Raw genomic sequence first — 25,386 nt, 5'->3', positions numbered from 1 at the left:
AGGAGATTACTGCCCATGGAACATAACTTGAGATGGTGGTGACTACTGGCTAAGATGGAGGCCCAAGCAGTGAGCTGGAAATGCCAGGTACTCACTCTGACTTTCCCACTCTTACTTTCTGCTTAGTGCATGGAGAATTGGAAACTGCATAGAAATGATATAAGATTAGGTACAATGACATGTCAATGGACGTAAAGAGGCCTCTCACAAGCATGATTCTTATCTCACCCCTTAAAACCTATTTGCAGAATCAAACTCTTCTCAATGTTGAGAATTGAGCTTTCATATAAAATTCAGTGTTTGCTGTTATAATAAACTATTAATGTCACACAACTGCTTTTGTTATAAAAACTGAAACTATTGAAATCATTCAGCAAGACTGGTGGCATCTAATCAAAGATCATCAAACTGAAACCTTAACTTTATTTTCTCACTAATTGAACTTCTAGTATTCTCAGTTTTTATTTCAAATTCCAACATTGACCTTGTGTTTGGTTTTTGTATATAAATGCTTTTATTTAATTGAGAGAATTTTGCTTGTGTGAGAATGCGTTCATTATTAATATTGCGTCTTGTAATTTTAATCCGTGAGTACTCAACTCATGGTTCAATGATGCTGATCCTTGTCTAACATCTTTGAATGTAAATCATATCTCACAGAAGACTGCACACAGTTTTATCTTTTCACTGCCAGGCTGATAACTTCCATCATCGATCCTGATCCGTTGAGGTGATCACTATTAGTACCTTTTCAGGATATTTTGACTCAGGGTCAAAAGCAATTATTGAGATTAAGAGACAACAAGAGAATTATTGCGATCTGAATAGAAGTTAATGCATGATCATCTGGAGCCTATGTGTCTGAAAGAGACTTTGTCCCACTGTTTGTTCTAATTTGCTGTTGTCTGCAATGAAAATGTATTGTGATTCCACATTTCCAAAGGAAGTTGCTTTTCACTTCCATTGTTATCCTTTTGTTTACATTTGGCTCTACTTTGTAATTATTTTCTCCCTCTTCCCATCACCCAATTAATGGTTGCTTTTGTCTATATGTCTCAAGTTTTTATCAGTTATTTTTATTAATTCTTTGTATGTTAATGTTTGTGGCAAGTCAGCCCATCACTAATTACCCTTGCGAAGGTGGGGCTGATGTCCTTCCTGAACCTTTGCATGCTATATGGTACTCTTACAGTGCTGTTACAAAAGGAGTTTAAGGAAATTAACATTGCTGAAGTGACAAAACAACAAGATAGTGCAATGGTAAGATAGTATGTGATTTGAATAGAGATTTGCAGATTGGAGTGCTCTCATGCTTTTGTTGGCCTTGTCCCTGAGGTGTTAGAGATCACTTGTTTAGAAGCTGTTGTCAAACCAGCCTTGTTCAGTTGCTGCAGTGCACCTTGAAGATGGTACACAGTGCAACAACTATGCAGAAAATTGGCCGAACCAAATAAGATACCAACAAAAACAGAAGTTGCTGGAAAAGTTCAACAGGTCTGGCAGCATCTGTGAAGAGAAATCAGTTAATGTTTCAGGTCCAGTGACCGTTCTGTAGAACTGATGTTAATTAGAACAATGTTGGTTTATATGCAGACATTAGGGTGGGGACAGGGGGTAAGGAGGAAATGATAGGTGGGGATAGAGCCCAATAAAAAAGAAGGGTAATTGGACAGACCAAGGATTCACCAGTACCATTGTTGACAGGGCTCTCAACCAGGTCTAACCCATCTCCCACAAATCCACCCTCACCCTTCTCTTCCCTCCTGCAAAAGTGATAGGGTTCCCCTGTCCTTACCTAGCATCCCACCAGCATCCACATCCAGAAAATCATCAGTCGCCATTTCAGTCATCTCCAGCAAGACACATAAGACCCTCCCTTCCCTTGACTCCCATTTGCAGGGATTTTTCCCTCCAGGACACTCTGGTCCACTCTGCCTTTGCTCCCAAGACTCCCCACAGCCCCATTGCACCTTCCTGCACACCTGCTGAAGATGCAACATTTGCCCATATACCTCCTCCCCCCTCACTATCCAAGGGCCCAAACATATCTTCCAGATGAAGCAGCACTTCACCTGCACTTCCTACAATCCAGTCTATTACATTCACTGCTCACAACGTGGTCTCCTCTACATTGGGGAAACGAAGTGTAGGCTGGCTGAGCACTTCGCAGAACATCGATGTTTTGCCCACAACAAAGACTCTGAGCTTCCAGTTGTCTATCACTTTAACACACCACCTGTTCCCTGGCCAACATCGGCTTGCTGCAGTGTTCCAGTGAAGGGCAGCATAGGCTGGAAGAGCAACACTTTATTTTCCGACTGGGGACACTGCAGCCCTCTGGATTCAATATCAAGTTCAATCATTTTAAGGGATGAACTCCCCAATGTCATTGCCCCCTACCCTTACACACCAGGTCTTGTTTTCACACATCCTGCCATTACACACTACCTATTGTTCACCACTAGCAGTCTCCATTAATAATTATTCATCCTCCTAATCAGATCATTATCCAATCCTTTGTCAGTCCAAATATTCTCTCTCTTTGGGCTCCATCCCCACCTATCGTTTACTCCTTAGCCCCTTCCCCCATCCTATTTTCTGTATATAAACCAAAATTTTTCTAACTACCATCAGTTCTGAGGAAAGGTCAACAGATCTGTAAAGTTAATTCTGATTTCTCTTCACAGATGATGCCAGACCTGCTGAGCTTTTCTAGTAACTTCTGTTTTTGTTTCTGATTTATAACATCCACAGTTCTTTCAGTTTTTAAATGAAATAGCAGCTAGCAGCTACAGAGAATCGATATCAAAGAGTTTACAAAGACTCAAGGGGAACTAGATATACACAGCCCAAGAGTTGTGTATGGGAGGAGTATCGATCAGATGTTCTGGCATCTTGACTGCCTGAGTATGTGCAATTTACACCTCCCAGCATGGCAAAGTGAAGGGTGTTGGCGTCACTTCATTGAATGATTTGAACCCAACTCATGACCTCATCAGCCAAAGGCCACTGAACATTCTGGAAGGTCAGGACAAGGGGCAGTACGAACTCATACCTGAATGTCATCCTTCAGTGGAGTCAGTGAAAACTTGCAGGTAGGATTCACAGCAGATGCGTAATAGAAGACTGTGCAGCAATTCAAGAAGATCCAAGGTAAGACCCATCTTTGCTTGCAAGACCCTCCCAGCCATACAACAGAGGGGAAGGTGATTTTAACAGCCCAGCTCATTCATGTAAATTGTTGCGAGTAATATCCTTTCCCAGATAGATAGAGCTAGATGAGGTGTAAATACTATGGGAATTTAGGAAGTACTCATGTAGCGCTTTTAATAAGGAATATATGTCAATAAAATTGAGTTAAACTGGAAACTAAATTCTGTGTCCCTTTGTCCGCCTCAATTCCAAGAGCTTTTGGGTAAAGTGTTTTCAATTCATAAACTGGATGAAGTGATCAAAGTATGGACAACAGCTTTTTAAAATACTATTGGAGCTTCACTTAAACCAAGTAAAGTGAGGAGTTATCTGTCACACTCCTGACTTGTGCCTTGCCAATGGTGGACAGGCTTTGAGAAGCCAGGAGGTGCAGGATTCCCAGCCTCTGTTCTGCCCTTGTTATAGTACTTATACAATATTTGCCCACTTATACATAATATGTGCACTATTTCTGTTTAATTGCAGTATTTTTATGGCTGGTCAATTTAGGTTTCTAGTAATGGTAACCCCCTGAATGTTGATGATGAGGAATTCAGCGATAGTAGTATCATTGAATGGCAGGGATGGCTAGATGTGTCTTATTGGCGATAATCACTGCCTGGGACTTGTGTGCCACAGATGTTACTCACTATTTATTCATCCAGTCCATATGTATTAACGCAGATTGATTCAGTACCTGAGAATCATGAATGGTGCCTAACTCTACAACCATCAGTAAACCTTACCATTTCTGATCTTTGTGAAGGAGGGAATATCAGTGACGAAGCAGCTAAAGAGGTTTAGACCAAGCACGTGACCCTGTAGAACTCCTGCAGGAATGTCCTAGGGCTGAGAAGATTAGCTTCCAAATTCTAAAACTATGCCACATGTGACTCTAAGCAATGGAACTTTCTTTTCTTCTAATTCCAGTTTACTTAGTTTTGTAAGGAATTCTTGATGCCACACTCAGTCGAATGCTGTCTTGAGATCAAATTAGTTACTGGTATTTCACCTTTTGAAAGCAGCTCTTTCGTGTCCATATTTGAACTCAGGTCTTGGTGAGATCAGGAATTCAAATTTAACATTGTCCATCAATTTGCTGATGATTGCAAGTAAAATGATGGACCTCTAATTGTCATTTTAGTTCTGTCTTGCTTTTATTTTTGAATGAGCAAGTCTCTTTTGGAAAACTATTTGCATTGTTGGGTAAATACCCAGTGTTGTGGGGACTGAAACATTTTGACTTTGGAGGTGAGGTCCTTTGGGTCTTTGGGGTTGGTGTGGCAGGGAGGGCAGTGGAGAAGGGGGCAACAACTTCATTTGTTCTTACAGAGATTTTAAATGCCATATCCTGTTAATTGCACAGGAGTCTCAAGACCTGTTTAATTCACTACAACACCTATATCGACCAACAATGATCTCAATGAATGGCAGAACAGGCTCAAGGGGCTGAATGACCTACACCTGTTCTTGTGTTCCTATGACTAAGAATGTGGCCAGTTCTGGAGCACAACAATTCAACATTAAACTGGATGATGTCAACGTTCAAAGTCTTTGCTGCATCCAGTGCTTTAATATCACATGCTCTACTTTCTCTGTTCTACTCCAACTTCGATCTCCTTTATTCCTATCTTCTAACCAAACTTTGATTATCCCAGCTTTGGAGATTTTTTTCTTAATTATTCTGTCATTTTAAAGGGTATCAAGTCAAGAAAAGGAGTGTATCTTATCTCGAGCAACGCAACTTTGTAACCTGGCATCAAGAATTGCACTTGCTCAGTTTCATTTCTCAAAGCCACACCCCAAAACAAGACTTTGCATCTGTCCATTTGCTCTCTCCCATTATCTGAATATTTTTTAAGAAGAGGATTACATGCGTGAATCATTCTGTAGTGTGGCTCAGCCATTGTTTTTAATCTATTGATGTGCATTTAATTTCAAGACATGCTTGGAGTCAGTTACCTTTCCTTGTTAGGTTATACATAAAAAGCCTGAAAGCTTGATGGCTTGTTGATGGTGATTTTATTGCCTTTGAACTCCATGTTAATGATATTGGACTTAACATAAAAATCAGGTACTAATAATGTTTCCCACTCTTTTGCAAGTTAACAGACTGGTGAAAATTTAATGCTCTGGGTTCAGCAACACAAATTAAGCCAATGGTTAGGATTGGATCACAATTGAGTACACAAATTAGCAGGTACGAATTAGTTATAGATAGGTAGTAATGCCTGAATTATAATTTATTTTATTCATTGATAGAAAGTGGGTTTTGATGGCTGGATCAATACTTATTAGCCATCCTTAGTGCCCTTGTGAGTGCCCTTGGTGATGAACTGCCTTTTTTAAACTAAAGCAATGCTTTTGCTATAGGGAGACCATATTTCAGCTAAGAAGATATTACCATGAATTTGACTGAACTACACTGAATAAACAATGATATATTTCAAATTCTGATATGAGTGGTTTGAAGGAGAGCTGGCATGTGGTGGTGCTCCCATGTATCTGCTGAACGTTGTCCATCAATATACAAGTGTTTACAAGTTTGGAAGGTGCTATCTAAGGAGTCTTGGTGAATTTCTGCAGTGCATTTAGCAAACAGTACACACTGTGCTCCTGAGCGTTGCTGGTGGAGGGAGTAAATGTTTGTGGAAGTAGTGCCATTCAAGTGGACTGCCTCGTCCTAGATGGTGTTAAGCTTCTTGAGTGTTGTTGGAGCTGCACTCATCCGGACCAGTGGGGAGTATGCCATCACACTCGTGACTTGTGATTTGTAGATAGCGGTCAGGTTGTAGAGAGTCAGGAGAAGCATTACATCTAATTTTCTAACTGGTTCCACCAGCTTTTGAGTGCAGTACATGGCAGCAACATCTGGAACTGGAAGACAAAACTGCAATTGGCATACTGAAACTGATCACTGTGCGCAGAACTTGGGAACAGTTGTGCATGCTTGCTCTAGTCACCACACTATTCATATGACCAGTCCAGTTCAGTTACTAGCCAATGGCAACCTCCAGGATATTGATAGTGGATAATTCAGTAATAAAGGGTGTGGGAAAAGAAGTTAAGCCAGTGACATTAATGAAGGTAGTAAAGGTGACCCTAAGCAGAGCTGATGTGCTGCAGGAGAGTGCACAGCCTAGGCATGGGTTAGGTTTGGAGTTAGTACTTGATCTCTACAAACAATTTGCCTCTGTGGGTAAAGTTTTCTCAGAAAGAACAGCGGGAGAAGGATGCAAAGTTATAATTTTGAGAGACACAGGACCTAACCAGCTGCTGATTGTAAGAGATGAGCGAATATGCACTCTTTCTGATTTGTTACCCGAGAGTATGGTAATTTATGGGATAGATGGAGTTCAACCTGGATAAATATGAAGTGATGCATTTTGGAAGGCCGAACGTCAGTGCTGAATATAGGATTAAAGACAGGATTCTTGGCAGTGTGGAGGAACAGAGGAATCTTGATGTTCAAGTGCATAGATCCCTCAAAGTTGCCACCCATGTGGATAGGGTTGTTAAGAAAGCATGTTGTGTTTTGGCTTTCATTAACAGGGGGATCAAGTTTAAGAGCCGTGAGGTTTTGCTGCAGCTCTACAAGTCCCTGGTGAGACCACACTTGGAATATTGCGTCCAGTTCTGGTCGCTCTATTTTTGAAAAAATACGGAGGCTTTGGAGAGGGTGCAAAGGACGTTTACCAGGATGCTGCCTAGACTGGAAGGCTTGTCTTTCGAAGGGAGGTTGACTAAGCTCGAACTTTTCTCTCTGGAGAGGAGGTGGAAGAGAGGTGGCCTGATCGAGGGATACAAGGTAATGAGAGGCATGGAGAGAGTCAATAGCCAGAGACTTTTCCCAGGACAGGATTAACTGGCATGAGGGGTCATAGTTTTAAGATATTAGGAGGAAGGTGTACAGGAGACTTCAGAGGAAGGTTCTTTACGCAGAGAGTTGTGAATGCATGGAATGTGTTGTCAGCTGTGGTGGTGGAAGCAGAGTCATTAGGGACATTTAAGTGACTGCTGGACATGCACATGGATAGCAGTGAGTAGAGGGGTGCATAGGTTAGGTTATTTTATTTTGATTAGGAATATTACTTGGCATAACTTCATTGGCTGAAGAGCCTGTTCTGTGCTGTACTTTTCTATGTTCTATATTAACTTTAGCCATACGTGTCATGCATGCCAAATGGTAGGTAAGCCACAGATGATAATAAAACCAGCACCTTTGTTGCCATTTCCCGTATTTGAAGAACCTTTCACGTGGGTTATAATTGATTGATTGAAGGTGGAGTTCTCACATTTAGATTTTGTACTGGAGGTGAGGGAGAGATTAAATCGAGTCGGTGAGTTAGCTAAGCAGCACCTAAAGAGTGCACAGTGTAGAATGAAGCAGGTGGCAGACAAAAGATCTGAGACTTGGATGTTTTCCCAAGGGGATAACGTGTTAGTACTGTTACCAGTGATGGGAGATCCCTTCAAAGCCAGATTTAGTTGTCCCTATCAAATTGAGAAAATGTTGAGTCAGGTGAATTATCTAGTAAAGATGCCAGATAGAAAAAAAAGTATTGAGTATGTCATGTGAACATGTTGAAACCTTATTATATAGAGAGAAAGAACTGGAGAAATGGGTGTTAGTTACTGCCCCGCAGAGTGAGGAATCCAATCCAGATGATTGGATTTTGAGGTGCCTTAAATTAGATTAAAAAATGAAGAAGTCCTTGAGGAATGGGATAGGTTAGTCAGCTATCTGTCTCAGGACCATAGTACGGAGTTGAAAGAGTTGTTACTACAGTACAAGGACATATGTAAGAATCAGATTGGGAGGTCCAATGCTACTGTACATGAAGTAGTTTCAGGGGATACTGTTCCAATAAAACAACACCCTTATTGGCTTAATCCTCTTGAAGTCAGACTGATACGGATGGAGGTGGAGGGCATGCTTGAGGAGAACTGACAAGCCCAGCATGTAAACAGACTGCCTGAAAAATAGGTCTTTTAAAAAGGTACCTTTTCCATCAGTAACCTGTGATGAAGAAATTCCTAAAAAGAAGAAAAGAAGCCACAGGATGGTCCGAACAGAAGAACGAAAGCTGCCTGGTTTTGAGATAAGAAGGATGTTTTTGTAAATCTTAATTGGGAGTTTTACCAGGCTGGCATTATAGAAGAGAAGGTAACAGATAGGTTAGAGTAAGGAATGGTAAACAGTTGTTAGTTAGTTATTCTCTGTTATATTTCAACAAATAAAGCTGTTAATTTGTACTTTAAATAGTCCTTAGCCACTCAAAGTTTTACAGATTACTGCACAGGATAAATCTTTTGTGTTGCTGGTTTTAAATTAAGCAGGAGGGTTTACCCCTTGTTGTAACACTAATGCCAATGATAATTAGATTTTTTTGAGAATATTAATTGACTGGCATTTGTGTGGCATTTTTGTTGCTGCCACTGTTTGACCCAAACCTGTATATTGTCCAGATTTCGTCACATTTGAACATGAAGTGCTTCAGTATCTGAGGAGTCATGAATTGTGCTGAACTTTGTGCAATCATCAGTGAATGCCCCCACTTCTGACCATATGATGGAGAGCAGGTCATTGATGAAGCAACCGAAGATGGTTGGACCAAAGACACCACCCTGAGAAAATTCTGCAGAGATGTCCTGGAGCTGAGATGACTGATCTCCAACAATTACATTCATCCTCTTTTGTGTCACATATGACTCCAGCCAACAAAGAGTTACTGTCTGATTCCCACTGACTGCAATTTTGCTGGGGCTCCTTGATGCCACTTTCAGTCAAATGCAGCCTTGATGTCAAGGACAGTCACTCTCATCTCATTAGTGGAATTCAGCTCTTTTGTCCACTTTTAAACCAAGGCTGTAACGAGATCAGAAATTGAGTGGCTGTGGCAGAAACCAAACAGGGCTCCTGTGAGGAGATTATTTCTAACCAAGTGCTGCTCAAAGCACTGCTGATGACACCTGCCATCATTTTACTGATGATCGAGGGTAGACTGATGGTGTTGATTTGTCCTGCTTTTTGAGTATAGGATATACCTTGGCAACTTTCCAGATTGTTCGCTAGGTGCCAGTGTGTAATTTTACTGGAACAACCTGACTGGAGCATGGTACATTCTGAGCAGAAGTACTCAGTACTATTGCACAATGTTATGTGGGACATAGCCTTTGCAGTATCCAGTGCCCTCAGCCATGTCTTACTATCATGTGGAGTGAATCAAATTGGTTGAAGACAGCCAGCTTCTGCAGGAGGTTGAGAAGAAATATCCACTTGACACTTGAAGATTGTTGCAAATTCTTCAGCCTTACTTTAACTGTGCTGTTGTTTATACTCAGTGCCACCCTAACTTGATATCAGTGACAGCAATGAGAATCCTTTTTCTGAATAATTTCTAATGGCAATGGTGTCACTTTAACAATGGCCAAGAAATTGACAACATTAATGATGAGCTCAGGCTGGTTGTACAATTCCCTGACCTTTACTTCTATGCAATTCTCAATATCACTGAGCTGAGTGGGTCTATCCTCCTCACCATAGTAAAGAACACAAACACTTCTGCAATGATGGAAGACATTTACCAAGCATTTATCCACACCATACAACCTCAGTGTGTACCATACAGTTGTCATGCAGAGTTTAGTATATCTGTTGAATGAATGCCAGAATACATGAAACTTTTGCAGATGGCAAACAAAAAAACAAATGAACCTATGCTTAACTTCAAAGTTAATTCCCTCTGGTATTCCCACCTACCTGCATTATTAAATTTCGACTAAGCCAGAGGGAAGAGCTTGATATTTCTGTTAAGCTTTCACCCCATCTTGTCCTCCAGATGAAAAACATTGCACCTCCTCCACCTTACCACTAGAACTTTGACTGTTTCAATTTCCAAACTGGGTGAAATGTTCCTTTCAGAAACAGTTGGAAACCTACTTAAAATACATTAATATAATCAATTGATATTGTCAGAATTGCCTCACAAAACAAATGTGTCGAACAAAGTTGGAAATACAAATTCCCTTATCTACATAAAATTTTAGGATCACAGAATTATTATAACACAGGGGAAACATATTCAGTCCATTAAATCTGTACCAGCACTCCCAATGCAATTTATCCATTGCCATTCTCCAATATCTCTCCCTAACCCTCCACACGATTCCTTTTTGAATAACAGTCTATTTCCCTTTTGAATGCATCAGTTAAATTTGACTCCTTTACACTTTCAGGGCAGCACATTCCAGGCATTATAAAAGCAAAATTCGAAACTAAAACAGAAAGTGCTGGAAAAACTCAGCAGGTCTGCTGGCACATATTGAGAGATAAACAGAGCTAATGTTTCAAGTCCAGTATGACTCTTCTTCTACAGAAAAATCATACCAGATTCAGCACATTATTCTGTTTCTCCATAGATGTTGACAGACCTGCTGAGTTCCTCTGGTACCCTTTGTTTTTATTTCTTCAATCCATGCTTTTCCACTTGCTGCAGGAAAAAGCTTTTCTCCACATGTTTTTTTTACCTATTGCTTCAAATCTATGCCACCTCCTTCTTGGTCCTTTCACGAATAGGAACAATTTCTTCCTATCTGTATTATCCAGATTCTTCCTAATTGTAAATATCTCTATGAAATCTCCTTTCAGCATTTATTCCTCCAAGGAAAATAGTCCTAACTTCTCAATCTAAATCCACAAATGAAGCTCCTTATCCCTTAAACCTTGTGTGAATCTTTTCTGCACTCTCCAATATCATTGCATCTTTCTTAACTGAGGTGACAGAAACAGACATATTATTCCAGCTAAGTTTGCACTAGTGCCCTCTTTAAGTTCAACATAACTTTTCTGCTCTTGAACTTTATGTAACTTTTAATAAAGCCAAGGATACTTTATTAATCATGTTCTCAATATGTCCTGCCAACTTCAATGTGACTTTTGTGTAGCAGTGGATCAGATGTCATCTGGCAGAAGATACCAGAGCATTCTGACTCTCATGGCCACTCTATGCAACAGTTTCTTCCCACAAGCCATCAAGTTCCTTAATACTGTATGATCAGACTTTCTTCCATCTGAAAATTATTTGAATTGCTGCTAGAAAAATGTCTATTAATTATCATTTTTGTATTACACTGTAATTTGTGTGTTTTGTACTTCTTATGCACTTTATGCTGCCCTGTGTATGATCGTGTGCTACTGTCCATGTAGCACCTTGATCCTGGAGAAACGCTGTCACGTTTTTACTCTATCAAGTTGTACATGGTAGAATTGACAAATAAAAGCCATTCTCGCTCTCTCTCCCTCTCTCTCTCTCCCTCTCAGACTGTCCGATGGCACCCCTGCTGTTCTTGAAGGTTCTTGCAAGCCACCTCCAACAAGCTGATATCAGGCTGCGTTAGACTGTTGCATGTAGCAGAGCTAGCTCTACAGTTCCCTTTATTCAACAGAAATATTGTCATTTCCGATTGTACCCTCTCCCTCTCAAATTGCAGATTGAAGCTTATTGTATTATGGTCACTACTTCCCAATGGCTCCTTCACTTCGAGGTCCCTGACCAATTCTGGTTCGTTGCACAATACCAGATCCAGAATTGCCTTCTCCCTGGTAGGCTCCAGCACCAGCTGTTCTAAGAATCCATCTCAGAGGCACTCCACAAAGTCTCTTTCTTGAGATCCAATACCATGATTCTCCCAGTCTACCTGCATGTTGAAATCCCCCATAACAACTGTAGTAACATCTTCGCGACAGGCCAATTTCAGCTCCTGATTCAACTTACATCCGACATCCAGACTACTGTGTGGGAGCCTGTAGATAACTCCCAAGAGGGTCTTTTTACCCTTAGTATTTCTCAGCTCTATCCACACTGACTCTACATCCCCTTATTCTAGGTCCCCCCACGCAAGGGACTGAATATCATCCCTTACCAACATGGCCACCCCATGCCCTCTGCCCAGTAGTCATTACTTACGATAGCATGTGTAGCCTTGAATATTCATTTCCCAGGCCCTGTCCACTTGAAGCCATGTCTCAGTTATCCCCACAATATCGTGTCTGCCAATTTCCAAAAGAGCCTCAAGCTCATCCATCTTATTTCTAATGCTTCGTGCATTCATGTATAGTATTTTTAATTTGTTAGTGCCCTCACCCTTCCCATCAACTCCTATTTCACTCAACCTTACAGCATGATCCCTTTCTGAGTTTTCTGCCTCATTGATATAGTTGTCTTTCTTGACTTCCCTTGTTCCAAGTTTCCCTCCAATTTCCTTCTTAAACATCCAATTTGTCCTCCCCCCCACCCCGCTACTTAATTTAAATGTAGCTGTGTTGCAGTAGCCAACCTGCCTGCCAGAATGCTGGTTCCTAACCTATTAAAGTGCAAACCGTCTCTCTTGTAGAATCTATGCTTACCACAAAACATACCCCAGTGATCCAAGAATTTAAATCCTTGCTTCCTGCACTAGTTCCCAGCCACAAGTTCAACATTTTCGAGTACCTTATTACAGCATGGTGGCTCAGTGGTTGGCACTGTTGCCTTACAGTGACAGGTACCTGGGTTTGATTCCAGCTTCAGGCAACGGTTTGTGTGGAATTTGCACGTTCTCCCTGTGTCTGCACAGGTTTCCTCAGGGTGGTCCTGTTTTTGCCCACAGGCCAAAGATGTGCACATTAGGTGAATTGGCCATGCTAAATTGCCCCGTTGTGTTCAGGGATGTGCAGGCTAGATGCATTAGTCAGGAGTAAATGTGAAAAAAGAAATAGGGGAATGGGTCTGGGTGGGTTACTCTTTGGAGGGTCAAATGACTTGGGTTAAATGGCCTGTTTCTATATGGTAGGGATTCTATGATTCTATGATTATTGGCATCTCCTAGCAATGCTCCTGCTGCCTCTGGAGAATTAGGATTCTGAGACAGCTCTGTTGCACTCAGTTGTATATTTCACAACTCCAAATTTCTGATGGTAAAAGACCTTGCCAACACCTACCAGACGCTAACCTGAGAATGGCTGATGACTTCTTTACGAGTACTAATGTGGGTTCCTTCAGGCTGTTGAAAGCATCTTCAGTTATGTGCGTTTTAGTGAAATAGTTATAGAATCATAGAATCCCTGCAGTGTGGAAACAGGCCATTTGGCCTAACAAGTCCACACTGACCCTCAAAAGCATAACCCAACCTGACCCTTTCCCCTACCCTATTACTGCACATTTACTCCTGACTAATGCATCTAACCTACACATCCCTGAACACTATGGACAATTTAGCATGACCAATCCACCTAACCTGCACATCTTTAGATTGTGGGAGGAAACCAGAGCACCCAGAGGAAACCTACGCAGGCATGGGGAGAATGAGCAAAAACTACACAGGCAGTCATCAAACCTGGGTCCCTAGGGTTGTGAGGCAACAGTGCTAACCACTAAGCCATCATGGTTTGAACAATGAGCTGCATACAAAACTAGTGCCACCAGTTCAATATCAGAAACAAACTAATGTCATAATTATTATACTTTGCATACTTAGGGCACATATTTAAACTTGTGCTGGTATTCCCCATGGTTTACACTGGAAACATCTACATGTAGCATAGATGCTAGTTTAATATCAAAACAATACTTTTAGCACTGAAACTACAACTGCTTTGGAGCCCAAAGTGTTATCTTGGAAGAGTTTATAATCTTTCTCTCATATTTCCTGGTGGCACCTCTTACAACTTCCTTTATTTACTTTGTTATTTACATCTTTCCTTGTTCACAGGATCAACATTGTCATTTTGTTTTGATACCAAATGATTTCTTTAGGTTTTATATACTGCCTTACTTCCCTACTAACCAGTGTAATCACTTTTGTCAAATCAGAGGGATTGATTGTAAAAATAAGAATGTAAGGACGAAAAGGGAAACATAAATTCAAATAATTAATTCAATGTCACATCAGACAAAACAAGAGATAATGAAGAGTGAGACCGGAAGATTGGTTTAGTAAAAAGGGGGAAATAAAATGAATGCTTAGATTGAAAGAAACAAAGCTTAACTTTCTGCGCTGAGTTTAGATTGAAAAATATAACCTTGAAAATATAGCAGCTTCATAGCATTTAATTACTTAATGGTGAGAGCGATGGTGAGATGTCATTTTTGTGAAATTAATTGCTTATGGCTTATTATGTTTAAACTCATATCTGCCCTCAGCTGAAGTTGTGTTAGAATATATGCATAAAAGATAACGAGTCCCACTAATTTCATTAATCGATGGACAACATATTACAGAGAGATGGCCTCCTTCTTTCAAGACTATAATTTCCCCTCCCACATGGTTGCAGATTGTCTCCAATGCATCTCATCCACATTCCGCACCTCCGCCCTCAAACCCATCCCTCCAACAGCAACAAGGACAGAACTCTTTTGGTCCTCCCGTTCCACCCCACCAACCTCCACATAAACAGCATCATCCGCCGATATTTCCGCCATCTACAAACGGACCCCACCACCAGGGATATATTTCCCTCCCAACCCCTAATCCACTTTCCGCAGAGACTGTTCCCTCCGTGACTACCTGGTCAGGTCCACGCCACCAACCCCCCAGCTCAGCACCATCCTCATGACCTGTCCTACCTGCCAATCATCCTTCCCACCTAACTGCTCCACCCTCCTCTCTGACCTTTATCCCCACCTCCAGCCACCTGTTGCACTCTTGTCTACCTTCTCTCCAGCCCAACCACCTCCCATTTATCTCTCTACCCCGGAGGCTCCCAACCTCATTCCTGATGAAGGGCTTTTGCCTGAAAAGTCGATTTACCTGCTCCTCGGATGCTGCCGGACCTGTTGTGCTTTTCCAGCACCATTCTGATCTTGACTCCAAACATATTATAGACAGCCATTCTTTGAGCAATAGAGTGAATTGCAGTTTAATCTTTCTGGATTTTGGGAATGGATCTTCTGAGAAACTGATGAGTCAGAGAAAGCCATTGAGAACCACTTTTGGCAAGAGAAAGAACGTTTTACTTCTGCTAAATTCAAGAATGTTTGGTGCTAACACAGCTGCTGGCCAAGAACCCTGTCGCGAATTAACCTTACAAACCTCTTAGAATAAACATCTAAAAGAAGATCTTAATTTTCTTGATGCAGTTTAGAAACTAATAAGGCAATATGTCCATCTGGTCTTTGACCCTTTCTAATGCAAAATGAAAGGAACATTCACTAATGGATTTGATTATAAGGAGTGAACCTAGTTCGTAAAGGAAATAAGTATAAAGATAAACATAGATGAGTACCTAGGCAGTAGTGATCATAAATGAACATGGTTTGGGATGATAACTAAGAATGACAGAAGCATGACAAAGACCAGTGTAACATATTGGAGAAAACCTAATTTTTGAGGGGCTGAGAACAGATCCAGAGGAAATAAAAAAGAGATATAGTAAGTACATGAACAGCAAGGATAAGCAAGGTAAGATAGAATATGAAGAAACTAGGAGAGAATATTTTTTAAAATACAAAGCCAAAAAGAAATTATGCGAATTAGTTATCATGGGATATAACACAATATATTAAATATTCTAAAGGCACATAAATAAATAATGAAAGTTGAGATAAGAATAAAGCCGTTAAGGGACAGTCAGAATAAAATTGTAGGCAGGAATAGTGAAATGCCAGAAACATTGAATAATTATTTTGCTTCAGTATTTACCAGACAGATAGATTAAATGCATTTGAGATCAGAAGATGAGATTAGAATTTATGTAACTGCATTTTAAAATAAGATATGGAGAAATATTAAATCAACTAATCAGATTGAAAGACAATAAACTCCAGTCCAGACAGATTGTGTTCAAACATTCTAAAATAAGCCAGGGAAGAGATAGTACAGAAACTATTGCACATGCTTAATAATTCATTAGAAAAGCCGTAGTGTCAGAGGACTGGTGGATAGTTAACAATAAATCTATATTTAAGAAGGGAAATAAATATGCTTCATGAACTACATGTCTGGCATTGATTGTATGAAAAGTAATGGCATCTTTAGGAAAGGAGAAAGAAGAAAAACAGATTGAAATCAAAAATATAACACAGTAAACTCTTGATGAGTCAACTCCTCAGGGATCTGCCTTCAAATTTAAGATAACAGAGTTTTGTGATAGCTGACGAGGCCCCACTTATCACGTGAATGTTTCTGTGTGTAACCTAACATCCAAAAATGTCAAATAAGAAGCATACAGAAAAACACAAGTAAATAAGTGTAAAAAATCTTTATTTCTTTTGTTCATGCCAATAGTTTCATATTATGTTGAGCTTGAGAAAAGTTGAGATTTAATACTGTGGCTCAGTGGTTAGCACTGCTACCTTACAGCACCAGGGTCCCAAGTTTGATTCCAGCCTTGGTCGACTGTCTGTGTGGAGTTTGCACATTCTCCCTGTGCCTGTGTCGGTTTCCTCCTGGTGCTCTGGTTTCCTCCCACAGTCCAAAGATGTGCAGATCAGGTGGATTGGCCATGTTAAATTGCCCGTAGTATTGGGTACATTAGTTGGAGGTGGGTTATTCTTCGAAGGGTCGGTGTGGACTTGTTGGGCTGAAGGACCTGTTTCCACACTGTAGGGAATCTAATTAAAGGCCATATCTTTTTTTGCTTGTTTTGAATTGTCAATTAAAATGGGAAAAGAATATTGCTACAAATCAGGGAATGTGGAAGGAGTTGCTGCATTTTTAAAATCAAATTAACTCATTAGTTTGTGTTTACATTGTTGCTTTGTTCAAACAGTCAGGGAAGATGCTTGTGATGCTTTGGTACTATAGGTCTGTGTGCAGAGCAAACTTCACCCAATCACGCAATGCTTATTGGTTTGTGCAGTCAGGAAGTGTTGTAAATACATGACAATAAATCTGTGATTGGCTCAGAGCAGGGTGTGAACAATATGGGGACAGAAAGTCTCCATGTTGCAAGAGACATTATCTCTTTGTCCCTCTCTACAGTGAAATAACTGAGGCCTAAAAGATAACTAATCTCTCCCTCTATTTGCTGAAAGCTGTTAACTTTTAACATGACTGTAAGATGATCACTTAAAGTATCAACCACCCTGTGTCTTCAGCATAGACTTGATTGGATTTGAAACAAGGAGATAAGAATCAGACCAATCTATTTGATGCAGAAAAAGGGAATCCTCATTAAATCCTATGGACTGGTGTTAGAAAACTTTGATCCCCAGTATTTTTGGACCAACCCATAACATTTCTGTTTGTTTGTGTCTGTCTGAATCTGTCTGTAGAAGCTTAGGAACGAGGTAGTGCTTAAACCTGTAGACTTATAATTTGATAATTTGTATCTTGCTATATCATAGATAGAATTGTTTATTTGCAATAAATAGCTTCTTACTATTTATTTGCAATAAATAGCTTCTTACTAACTACAGAAATTGGCCTAATGGTTTTTTTTGCCAGCTAATCAGACAGGTACATTGGGGAACTTTGAGTAATTTGATTAAACTTTTAACTTCTGTAACAATCTATGAGGTTCAAGTATTGGTGCACTTGCCCGAGTGAATGATGACAAATGGTCAAACTCGGTAACTTTTCTCAGCTTTGCATGTTGTTTTTGGACCTGCATGATATACTCTACCATGTTATCAATGGAGTCAAACACAGCTTCAATATTTTTGTACAAGTGTGTGAAATTCTGGAACATTTCTGCATCTTTCATGATATTGTTTAGGGATATAAGACTGCTGTTGTGCAGTCACTAGAATCTTCAATGTCAATCTTCTCTTTCTTCAGTCTCCTCAGCTGAAGAACATACCAATGTCAGGAACAGAAATGAAAACAGAAATTGTTGGAAAAGCTCAGCATGTTTGGCAGCATCTGTGGAGAGAAATCAATGTAATATTTAGGGTCCAGTAAGTCTTCTTTAGAATAATAGCTCAGAGCTTCATCAAGGGCAATTGGATAGAGACAAACAACATTGATTTAGCCAGCTATGCCCACGTCCAGGAAAAAAAATTAAGGGGCATCCCAGTTATGTTCAATGATGAAGCCTTGCCAGAAACAAAAACAGAAGTTGCTGGAAAGGTTAAACAGATCTGGGCAGCATCTGTGAAGAGAAATCAAAGTTAATGTTTTGGGTCCAATGACCCTTCCTCAGGACTACCAGAGACTTGAATAGTGTGGAGTTAGCAAAAACACCTAAGTTCTGAAGGTCTGAAATTCCAAGTAGGGTCACTGGACCCAAAATGTTAACTCTGTTTTCTCTCCTCAGATGCTGCCAGATCTGTTGAGCTTTTCCAGCAATTTCTGTTTTTTCTTTTTGTTTCTGATTTTCAGCATTTGCAGTTCATTTGTTTTATTTTGTTTAGTAACATACTAATGTCATTTGTTTGTTTCATTATACATCTTAGGGCATTATCGACTTTTGCATAAGTTTCCATTGTTGTCTCTGCTAACAGCATCCTGCAGCTGAGTGATCAGTTCTCTCTCATAGCATTGGCTAGCATTATCCTGCAGCCTTTCATTCACTTCACCCTTGCAGTTGTAATCTGGTCAACTGTTGCTACCAGATGTTCTTATTGGCTATTACAACGTTAGAGAAACTTGATGCTGAAATATTCTATTCTATCATGGTGTCCATGCTGTACTTCATGAGACAGTTTTCTACTACGGTATCAGCCTCATTTCCTCTGCTGTTGGCAATCCAATTAGCTTTCTCAGAGGGAGCTTCCATACTCACGCATGTTGCAAGTAACATCACATCTGCTGAAGTCCCACCACTCTGCTCTGTCTGGACTGTGCAGTCTCATAATTCCTGTCTCAGGCATAATGCCTCCTGAAAATGTTTGGCTAACCCAGATCATCGATTACAGAATTTTGGGTTTTCACATACATTATTTTCAATGTTCCCTATTCTGCAGACAGGAACGACTGCTAATTTTGATTTCAAACAAGAAGCAACATGGCTAGGCCAAAGTAGCTGTAGTTTTTGAAGATGTAGTAGGCATTTACACTAAGGTGAAACAGCAGGTGAAACTTATTTAGCTTTCCAAAAGACTTTTCATAAGGGACTACACCACAGATTAATGACTAAGATCAGAGCTTTTCATACCCAGTGAAGACTTGTGATATTCATAACTTAAATCAAGAAATATATTCAGTATATAGTATTTCTGGACTGTCTTCTCTTTGAATAATGAACATCAAAAAACTACTAAGGCAGCTGATGAGAATTATATGACTTTTGCAAACTCCACACTAACTCAAGTCTCTGGCATGGCTCCATTTGATTAAAAGCTTCAATGTTTTAATCTATTTTCCTGGATGTGGGCACTGCTGGCCAAATCAGCGCTGCTTGTCTTTATCCAATTGCCTTTGAGAAAGTGCTGAGTTACCTTCTTGAAATCTGCAACTCGTGTGAGGCGGTGGGGGTGGGTTCACCCACAGTGCTGTTAAGAAGGACACGTTACTGATACCTAAGTGGATGCCAGCTGGCCCATCCAGTTTCAACAGCTTTTGACCGTCTGTGACAATTTGATGCAACTGAATGTCTTCATGGGTGATTTCAGAGGTCATTGAGGAGTAATTCACATTGATGTGGGTCCCAGACAAAATAAGGATAGCACATTTCTTCCTTAAATGACATTTGTGAACCAGATGGTTCACCATTTCTATGGTTGCCATTAGACTAGTCTTCTAATTCCAAATTCATTGGCTGCATTTAAATTCTACCAGCTGCTGTTGGCTTTGAACCCCTGCCGCCATAGAATTATCCTGGGCATTGGGAATGCCACTATCTAGCCTTGGGACAAAATCCAACTGTGAGATTCACATTTTCTCTTATTTGTAGACTTAATCAAAACTAAAAACTAATAGACTTCTGTGTGTCTGAGGTAGGTAATTAATGAAAGAAAACTATAAAAAGTTAATCATTCATTGACATAAATTCCATTTCTGGATTGAAAAATGTGGTGCTGGACAAACACAGCAGGCCAGGCGGCATCTGAGGAGGAGGAGAATCGACGTTTCGGGCATAAGCCCTTCTTCAGGAGTGACTCATTCCTGAAGAAGGGCTTATGCCCGAAACGTTGATTTTCCTGGTCCTCGGATACTGCCTGCCTGCTGTGTTTTTCCAGCACCACATTTTTCAACTCTGGTCTCCAGCATCTGCAGTCCTCTCTTTTTCCATTAACTCCATTTCCAATTGTTTGCAATGGCTTCAGATTTCCATTCATTCTGAGTAACATTTAAAGTATTAATTATGTGACTGAAATGGATCAGAAATCATGAATCTTATTACCCCAAGAACCAAGGGCAAAATCAAGATGACAAGAGGGATCAATCCTCCAGCCAGAAGAAGAGAACCCTGTCTAACAATCAGGCAATTCACACAGACACAGATTGATTCATTTTCATCTGACAATATTTGTTTCGATAAAATCTCAGCCATAACTTCATTTGGAGATTTCTAATTTCCACTTAACGGCAAAGCGTTGGAAGGAGTTATCGACAATGTTATCAAACAGCAATTACTCAACAATAACTTGCTCACTGATGCTCAGTTTGGATTCTGCTAGGTTCACAATCTTGGTCCAAGCAATTAGGGATAGGCAATAAATATTGGCCAAGCCAGAAATGCTCACGTTCACGAATGAATATAAATCAATAAACCCAGAGAGAGAGCCCAGTCAGGCCTACAATATGAACATTTTAGCAAACTGAAATTTGAAAATATGATTTACTTCATGTATTTCTCCTAATAACCTAAACACATGCTTTATTCCTAGTATCCATCTTTACATACGCGTGCATGTCGAAATTGTATAAGACAATCGCTCTGAAGGAGTTAATATTCATGTTTTATTGAGGAACACCCAGACTGATAATGTTGATAATGTTGGATGGAGATAGATGAGCTCTTTATCACTTTTGCCTGACTAATGATGCAAATTGTGTTTATTATTATTATAATACTGTGTTGTTAATGGAGACTGGTGCCTCTTCTGTTTAGACTCGCCAATGGTCCATCTCTGCTGCTTATAATTAAATTGCTCCTGGATAGGGTAGAGGCAAAGGTCAATTGGTGGTAGTGAACTGCCTCAAGCACCCTTTGCCCAATCCCATACTCTGGCATTATGTCAAATAGCACAGGATGTTTCATTGTGTTTAGATTTTGGACAGTTGTGTGAGTGAATATGATCTTTTCTTCTGATTTATATTCATCTGAAAGTTTGTTTTATAGTTACTACTGAAAATCACAACATTCTAATGTGTTTAAAATTCTCCCTCTAAAATGCTACTAGTTGTGTCTTCAACTCCTGCTGGTTTTGAGTGTGAAATATGATGACTTAAATAGAGCATTACTATCTCACTGAGTACTGAAACTCTTAAAGTAAGAGATAAAACAAATTCACAGTGAGTCCAGTAGGTGTAGTTACAAATCTTTTCTGGAATTAATTTCAATTAGTCTAATTTAATTCAAATGTTAAAAGAATTGATGCAATTGACACGATAATGGAAATGTTTAATTGATTCACCAACAACCATACTGGAACAAGGATGTCTAAGCTAAATGGTTTCTAATTATCAACGAGCATGTATGGCTTTTGTTTATGTCAATCAAAAATTGTGGTTTTAAGAGTTGCTCCTTTTTGAGGTATTTTAGGTGCTGGAGGTGATTTCCTCAAATTCCAGGAGCAGCAATTACTGTTTTACATGCTGTTGCATTGTTTTGGAACTTTGGGGACAAAAGATCAAACAACAGCACTTTTAAAAGAAGGAAGTCAGTCAAGGGAGGAAGTGACGTTGGTACGTGGTGATTGTCGGGGAAGGCCGGTAAGTATATTTAAACTTCTTACCTTCAGGCCAAGGAGAGAGGAGCGAGCAAAGGACTTCTGGGAAGGGTAAGTAGAACAGTTTATAGTTGTGTGGTTGCGTTACCCAAGACACTACCCATTCTCCTCCTCTAATCTAAAAAAAGTTGTGGGAGGTAGATTGACAAGGTAAGGTAACTAGTTTATTTCCTAATCCTTTTTTTTTAGTAGTCACTTCAGGAGTTAGAATAGTGGGAATGGAGTTTAGGGCAGTGGACCATTCCTCCTGCAGAATGTGGGAGGTAAGGGTCACCACTCGTGTCCCTGCTGACTACATCTGTGGGAAGTACACCCAACATCAGCTCCTCGAAAACCGCATTAGGGAACTGGAGATGGAGTTGGATGAACTTCGGATCATTCGGGAGGCAGAGGGGGTTATTGACAGGACTTACAGAGAGGTAGTCACTCCCCAGATAAAAGAAAAAGGCAGATGGGTGACAGTTAGGGGACAGAAAGGGAACCGGCAGGCAGTGCAGGGATCCCCTGTGGCCATTCCCCTCAACAATAAGTATACCGTTTTGGATACTGTTTTGGGGGAAGACTTACCAGGGGAAAGCAGTGGGGCACCTGCTGCTCAGAAGGGAAGAGGGAAGAGGAGCAGAGCAGTAGTCATTGGGGACTTCACAGGGGTCAGATAAGAGATTCTGTGGGGACGAGAGAGATTCACGGTTGGTATGTTGCCTCCCAGGTGCCAGGGTCCGTGATGTCTCTGATTGTGTTTTTGGGATCCTTCGTGGGGAGGGAGAGCAGCCCCAAGCCATGGTCCACATTGGCACCAACGACATAGGTCGGAAGAGAGATGGGGACTTGAGGCAGAAATTCAGGGAGCTAGGATGGAAGCTTAGAGCTAGGACAAACAGAGTTGTTTTCTTTGGTTTGTTGCCCGTGCCACGTGCTAGTAAGGTGAGGAATAGGGAGAGAAAAGAGTTGAACTCGTGGCTACAGGGATGGTGCAGGAGGGAGGGTTTTGGGTTTTTGGATAATTGGAGCTCTTTCTGGGGTAGGTGGGACCTCTACAAGCAGGATGGCCTTCATCTAAACTAGAGGGGTACCAATATCCTGGGTGGGAAATTCACTAAAGCTATTAAGGTAGATTTAAACTAATACAGGAGGGGGATGGGAACCAAAATTGTAGGTCAGATACAGAAGAGGATGAGAGTAGGGAGTTCCCAAATCAACTATCTGACATTGGCAAGCGAGAACCTGGTATGAAGTGTGTGTACTTCAACATGAGGTGCATCTGAAATAAAGTGGGTGAACTGGCAGCATGGGTTGGTACCTGGGACTTCGGTGTTGTGGCCATTATGGAGACATGGATAGAGCAGGGACAGGAATGGCTGTTGCAGGTTCCAGGATTCAGATGTTTCAGTAAGAACAGAGAAGATGGTAAAAGAGGGGGAGGTGTGGTATTGTTGATCAGGGACAATATTACAGTTGTAGAAAGGATGTTTGAGGTAGTATGGGCTGAGGTTAGAAAGAGGAAAGGAGAAGTCACCATGCTGGGAGTTTTCTATAGGCCTCTGAATAGTTCCAGAGATATTGAGGAAAGGATAGCAAAGATGATTCTCGATAGGAGGGAGAAAGGCAGGGTAGTTGTCATGGGGTCTTCAACTATCCAAATATTGACTGGGATCACTACAGTACGAGTACTATAGATGGGTCAGTTTTTGTCCAGTGTGTGCAGGAGGGCTTCCTGACAGTATGTAGATAGGCCAACAAGGGGCGAAACCACTTTAGATTTAGTACTGGGTAATGAGCCTGGCCGGGTGTTAGATTTGGAAGTAGGTGAGCACTTTGGAGACAGCGATCACAATTCTGTCGGGTTTACTTTAGTGATGGAAAGGGATAGGTGTACTCCACCAAGAGAGAGTTACAAGTGGGGGAAGGGAAATTGCGATGCAATTAGGAAAGATTTAGGAAGCGTAGAATGGGGAAGGAAAATGCAGGGGATGAGCGCATTAAAAATGTGGAGCTTATTCAAGGAAAAGGTCCTGTGTCTCCTAGATAAGTATGTACCTGTCAGGCAAGGAGGAAATTATAGAACGTGTGAGCCGTGGTTTGCGAAGAAAGTGGCATCCCTGGTCAAGAAGAAGAAGAAGGTATATGTTAGGACAAAATATGAAAGCTCAGTTAGGGCACTTGAGGGTTACAAGGAAGTCAGGAAAGACCTAAAAAGAGAGCTCAAAAGAGCCAGGAGGAGACATGAGAATTTGTTGGCGGATAGGATCAGGGTTAATCCTAAGACTTTCCATAGGTATGTCAGGAATAAAAGAATGACAAGAGTTGAATGAGGACCAATCAAGGATAATAGTGGGAAGTTGTGTGTTTATTCAGAGGAGATAGGGGAAGCACTAAATAAATATTTTTTGACAGTGTTCACTATAGAAAATGGAAACGATAGTGAGGAAATACAGAGATACTTGCATCTAGACTAGAAGAGATTGAGGTTCACAAGGAAGAGTTTTAGAAATACTGCAGTGTGTGAAAATAGACAAGTCCTCTGGCCCAGATGGGATCTATCCTAGGATTCTCTGGGAAGCAAGGGAAGAGATTGCCGAGCCTTTGGCATTGATCTTCAAATCATCATTGTCTACAGGAATAGTGCCTGATGACTGGAGGATAGCAAATGTGGTTCCCTTGTTCAAAAAGGGGAGTAGATACAACCCTGTTAATTCCAGACCAATGAGTCTCACTTCAGTTGTTGGTAAAGTGTTGGAAAAGGTTATAAAAGATAGGATTTATAACCATCTAGAAAAGAATAATCTGATCAGGGACAGTCAGCACTGTTTTGTGAAGGACAGTCAGCACTGTTTTGTGCTTAGCAAATCTTATTGAGTGTTTTGACAAAGTGACCAGTTAGATGAGAGTAAACCGGTTAATGTGGTGTATATGGATTTCAGCAAGGCATTCAATAAGGTTCCCCATAGTAGGCTATTATACAAAATGCGAAGGTGGGATTGTGGGAAACATAGCAGTTTGGATCAGTAATTGGCTTGCGGAAAGAAAACAGGAGGTTGTAGTTGATGGAAATGTTCATCTTGGTGTCCAGTTACTAGCGGCGTACCACAAGGGTCGGTGTTGGGTCCACTGTTGTTCATCATTTTTATAAATGGCCTGGATGAGGGCTTAGAAGGGTGGGTTAGTAAATTTGCGGACGACACTAAGGTCGGTGGAGTTGTGGATAGTGACGAAGGATGTAGTAGGTTGCAGAGAGACATAGATAGGATGCAGAGCTGGGCTGGGAGGTGGCAAATGGAGTTTAATGTGGACAAGTGAGAGGTGATACACTTTGGACAGAGTAATCGGAATGCAAAGTACTGGGCTAAAGGTAAAATTCTTGGGAGTGCAGATGAGC

Source organism: Hemiscyllium ocellatum, chromosome 31 (assembly GCF_020745735.1).
Source record: "Hemiscyllium ocellatum isolate sHemOce1 chromosome 31, sHemOce1.pat.X.cur, whole genome shotgun sequence".
Taxonomy (NCBI): domain Eukaryota; kingdom Metazoa; phylum Chordata; class Chondrichthyes; order Orectolobiformes; family Hemiscylliidae; genus Hemiscyllium; species Hemiscyllium ocellatum.
This window is presented reverse-complemented; position numbering follows the sequence as displayed.